We start from the raw sequence: 5829 nt of genomic DNA on the forward strand, positions 1-5829 counted from the left end.
GCTTTAGAAAACGCTTCCGCTGCACGTCGCACTGCCGTCGTTTAACAGTAGATGTTGAAGTTGTGTTAGAGGAAGTGGAACTAGGTCCATCGACTTCAGGGAGAATGATGGAAAGATGGACTGGAATACCAAAAACTACAGTTCACAAGGCTTTAAAGTACCATCCCTACCACATCCAACGTGTTCTGGCTTTACAAGAGAGAGATTACCTGTCGAGGGTTAGATTCTGCAGTGAAATGTTGCGAATGCATGTTTCAGACCCCAACTTTTTTAATAAAATAATTTGGAGCGATGAATCATCATGCAAACGTGACGGTTATATTAATTTACATAACCTTCACAGTTGGCAGATAGACAATCCTCACGAAATGAGATAAGATCGTTCGCAGGACCAGTACAAAATAAATTTATGGTGCGGTATTTTTAATTGTCAGATATTGGGACCTGTGGAACTTCCGCCAACGCTCAACTCCCACAGCTATTTAAAGTTCGTTCAGGAACGACTTCCAACTCTTTTATAAGATGTACCCTTAAACCTGCGGCGAAGACTATGGCAGCAAAATGACGGATGCCCTGCTCACTACGGGCGTGAAGTAAGAGCTCATTTAGACGAAACTTATCCTCGCCGATGGATTGGACGATACGGGCCAATCACGTGGCCTGCTCAATCGCCAGACCTGAATCCATTCGATTTGTTCTACTGGGGCTGTCTTAAGGACAAAATTTATTAAAAAATAATTCAAAACCAAGAGCATTTGCCGGAACAAATAAATGGAGCTGCTGCTGAGATAGCCCAATTGAGTTTAAGATCTCTAAAAGCGTCTTTTCTTAGAAGGTGCCGAGCTTGTATTAGAGTAGAAGGTCGCCAATTTGAGCATATTTTATCAATAAATGAATAAATTTTTCTTCAAACAACTCATGTATATCTTATTTCACGTGAACCCATCCTTCACACAAAATATTGATAGATATAGCCCTTGTTATAGACTCTAGTCCGAATTCCGGTAAGTAACATAAAATAATGTCAGAAGCAAGTAATTATGTAGCTTTGTACTATTTAGCATGTCATTTGACGGTAACAAGAGCAAATTCAATTTAAAACTATTAAATACATTCTAGCGTGTCTCAGTCCTTTACCCACAAAAGCGGCTATAACTTTTTTTTTCTATTCAAAACAGTAAGTGTGGCACCTTTCTGAAATCTTTATGAAATGAGCAGTTTTTTTATGTAATGTAAAGTTATAGCTCAGTACATTTTTTTTTCACCCGAGATAGTCAAAGTTGGGGAAGAAAATTTCAAAAAGTTAAAAATCCAGAAATAGTCCTAATTTTATGATGGTTCCTTATTATATTTTAACTACATTGCATTTGAGTATGGCAGTGCGCGCGAGTGACGAAGGCAGCCACAGTAGCATGCTGAAATGACTCGCTTATATATACACAAGATTTGGAAGTTTTTATCCAGACGTACATATTTGAGATATCGTTGAAAAGGTCTTGCAGAGTGTGTCCAGAAAATGTATTCAAGCTTCATAAACTATTAACCGGACTCTTAAAAATTAGGCTAAAGTGCTGCGAAACAAAAAACGTTTTTTTGCTTTTGCCGGTTTAAGGGGGCATGTGGGTACACCCAACATATTTAGTGTTATTCTAAAGGCCAATACCTTTCAAACGATACCTTATATATTGAGTTCCGGCTACTAGTTGGAAAAATATAGAGGTAAATGTTTTTTGGTTCGTGTCTCCACTACGAGATGCTTTGGTATGTATGTGGCGTCTGTACGTACGTTCATTTAATTTTTTTCAGACTTTCAGGAATTAAAGTACAAAAAAACTAAAAAGGTTTTGTTCCAGGATGGTTTGATTCGTATGCCTTTGTGGGCGTGGCTGCTGCATGAAATTCGAACAAAGGCAATTTTTAAACTACCATTGAGGTCGCACTACTCAGTCCATGTCATTGATGTGGACATCAGTAGAAGGGTCTTCAAACAAGCTATCTAACGCTATCTTTTGTATTTATAAAATATAAATATGTCATAACGTTATCGTCTGAAAACTAAAAATCGGGCTAATGAAAATATACATTTCGGGCATTTTCTCAAAAACTGGTCAGTCGATTTTAATCTAAGTTTCCACAAATCTAGCCCAAAACCTTAGCTTTATCTGGTATATAGCTTGTATCTGGGAAAACTCTTGTTGTGGAGATATTGCGATTCAAATTGAAAAAATTCCGCTTCAAAAAGGTTCAAATGGTTAAAAATTAACATATCCGTCTAACTTGGTTACTTTAAGATATAAAAATAACACACCCAGTTTCCCTAAAAAAAATTGCCCATTCCCCGATTGCTACTTAAACCGAAATTCCTTGCAAATCGGGGAATTTCCCGCGAGTTGACAAGTTGAAAGATGTAGCTGTGCTAATCACTTCGTACATGTCTTGGAAACCACAACTTGTGTGTATTTTGGAGTTTTTTTCAGTCACATGCTGCTAGAAACACAAAATAAAAAACAGAACTTTTGCAACGATTCGTATGAATAAAAAAGATTTTCCCTACATTTCCAAGGCAGTTAAAAATGCGTATAACTTTCGTCACGAAATTGATATTATAAATTTTGTTTCTAGTTCAGCTTTCGTCACTCGAAAATTTGGTGACAGGTAATAAGGTCAATGGAAATAAGGTCAATTGACTTTATTTCGCACCAGGGTGTTACCTTTTCTAAAGCGAAATAAAGTCAACAAAAATTTGAAAATAAAGTCATTGGCGCTTCCAACTCTTTTAGAAGATCTACCCTTAAACCTGCGGCGAAGACTATGGCAGCAAAATGACGGATGCCCTGCTCACTACGGGCGTGAAGTAAGAGCTCATTTAGACGAAACTTATCCTCGCCGATGGATTGGACGATACGGGCCAATCACATGGCCTGCTCGATCGCCAATCGATTTTTTCTACTATCTAAATTTATTCAAAAGCAATTCAAAACGAAAAGCATTTGCGGGAACAAATAAATGGAGCTGCTGCTGAGATAGCCCAGTTGAGTTTAGGATCTCTAAAAGCGTCTTTTCTTAAAAGGTGCCGAGATTGTATTAGAGTATAAGGTCGCCAACTTGAGCATATTTTATCAATAAATGAATAAATTTTTCTGCAAACAACTCATGTATGTTTTATTTCACGTGAACCCATCCTTCACAAAAAATATTGATAGATATAGCCCTTGTTATTGACTCTAGTCCCAATCCCGGTAAGTAACATAAAATAATGTCAGGAGCAGGTAATAATGTACCTTTGTACTATTTAGCATGTCATTGGTCGGTAACAAGAGCAACTTAAATTTAAATCAATTAAATACATTCTAGCGTGTCTCAGTCCTTTACCCATAAAAGCGGCTATAACTTTTTTTGTTCTATTCGAAATAATAAGAGTGGCACATTTCTGAAATATCGATTAACAGGTCTATTCTGCGCTGGTAATAAAAAGTTTGTAACCGGTAAATAAAGTTCCTGTCAATTTTTAAACCCTTTTCGCATTCTGTGTACTCTTGCAACCGGTAAATTTTGTTACCATCTCATAAGCTGGTAACAAAGTATTGCCCCGTGAAATATGCAATGCCAGAATTTGCACAATTTTTCATAGCAGAATTGCTGAAGATTTTGTAGAGAGAGAATAAAGAACACGACGGTTTGAAGTTTATGAGTGGACTGACTGTTTAATGTATCAAGAATATGCTTATAAGTATTACAATTATGCGAAGCTGGTAAATAAAGTATAATAAGCTTATGAGTGCATTTTATATGCACATATACAAATACAAATACATATTTAAATACATAAGTATTTTCAACACCCTCACTTATTGTTTACAAAATTATTATTCATATTTAAAATAAAAATTTTTTTACAATATTTTTGATGTTTTTTTTAATGTAATTTGAAGTTAATTTTATACTACAGTTTTTTTTTTTGGGTTTTAGCAAGATTTTGTTTTACAGTGTATTATACTTTTTGAGTTTGATACTGTCTTTTAACTTTACGATAATGTAATCGATATAAAAAGTATAGAAATTCTATTATTTTTAGAATGCAAATAATCCCTAACATAATCAAGATTTCTTGGTTGTGTATTGGAACAGGTTCACTAATATTGATATTGTTCTGTACTTCTCCATTGTTGTTGGATTTCTGCTGCTCCGATGAAAACCAGCCTCCCATGTTGTATAATATTGGATAACTGTGAGTAAAACAATAATTATTATAAATGTTAATTATTGTCTTATTTTATTATGAGCTTAAGCCCATTTGTTCAGCGCAAAATTTTGTTTTTTCTCTGCTGACTGCTTTTGTTAACGAATCAGCTGCCATTTGTTGAGTGCCAAGAAACTCCAATTTGATTGAACCTTCATCGATTTTTTCACGTATATGGTGATATCTGATATCAATGTGTTTCGTCCTTGGTCTGTATGCTTCGCTCGAGCCTAATTTGATAGTACTTTGGTTGTCACAAAAAACTTTAGTAGTTTCAACCAAGTTTTTATCAACTTCTTTGGCTAACATTTTCATCCATATTATTTCTCGTACTGTTGAAGACAATGCGATGTATTTGTATATGTGCATATAAAATGCACTCATAAGCTTATTATACTTTATTTACCAGCTTCGCATAATTGTAATACTTATAAGCATATTCTTGATACATTAAACAGTCAGTCCACTCATAAACCTCAAACCGTCGTGTTCTTTATTCTCTGAGTATAAGGAAATCATCGACGTATATTGCAATTATCAGATTCAATTCTTTATCATAGTAAATGCATGGATCAGTTTTACACCTTTGTAACCCGAATTCTTTTAATGCTGAATCGAGCTTTAAGTTCCACTGTCTTCCGGCTTGTTTCAGTCCGTAAACAGCTTTGTTTAGCTTACATACCTTGTTAGTGCCATCATTGTAACCTTCTGGTTGTTCCATGTATATTGTTTCTTTAAGATCACCTTGAAGAAACGCAGTCACTACATCCATTTGATGGATTTTATAGCCGTTTTTTACTGCTAAAGCCACTAAAAACCTTATTGATGTGTATCTAACCACCGGCGAGAATGTTTCATCATAATCGATGCCGTATTTTTGTGCACAGCCTTTTGCAACAAGTCGTGCTTTATATTTTACAGCTTTACCGACCTCATCTTGTTTTACTTTAAAGACCCATTTTGCTTTTATAGGCTTTCTTCCATCTGGTAGTTTCATCAACGACCAGGTGTTATTTGATCTATGTGATTCCATTTCTTCATTCATTGCATCTTCCCATTCTTTCGCTTTTTCACCGTTTATAGCTTCTGATACTGTTAATGGCTGTGAAAGAAATGCAAAAGCATTAAATTGAAAAGATGGTACAGATACCTTAGCTTTAGATCGTGTGACTCTTCTTTCTTCTTCAGATTCATCAATACTTTGTTCAGGAACATAATCTGGATCATTTTGGGTTTGATTCGGTGATTCTATCATGGTGTCATCTTCCGCAACACTTTGTACGTCTTCGTTCGATTCATCAGGTTTTATGCTAACTTCTTCAAATGTGTCTTCATCGCTTCTCTTTATTTCCCTCACTTCGTCGTTATAGATTTTTAAGGTCGACTTAGGTTGAGGTTTTTCGTAGAATATTACATCTCGACTTATAACCAGTTTCTTTGTTATTGGATCAATACAGCGAAAACCTTTAATGTCGTCATCATAGCCCACGAAAAACATTTTCTTGGATTTAGGATCCCATTTTTTACGTTTTTCTTTGTTTATGTGAACCATTGCTTCACAACCAAACAATTTCAGGTTAGATATGTCT

Source organism: Rhagoletis pomonella, unplaced genomic scaffold (genome assembly GCF_013731165.1).
Source record: "Rhagoletis pomonella isolate Grant_MI unplaced genomic scaffold, Rhpom_1.0 Rhpom_scaffold_00015, whole genome shotgun sequence".
Classification (NCBI taxonomy): domain Eukaryota; kingdom Metazoa; phylum Arthropoda; class Insecta; order Diptera; family Tephritidae; genus Rhagoletis; species Rhagoletis pomonella.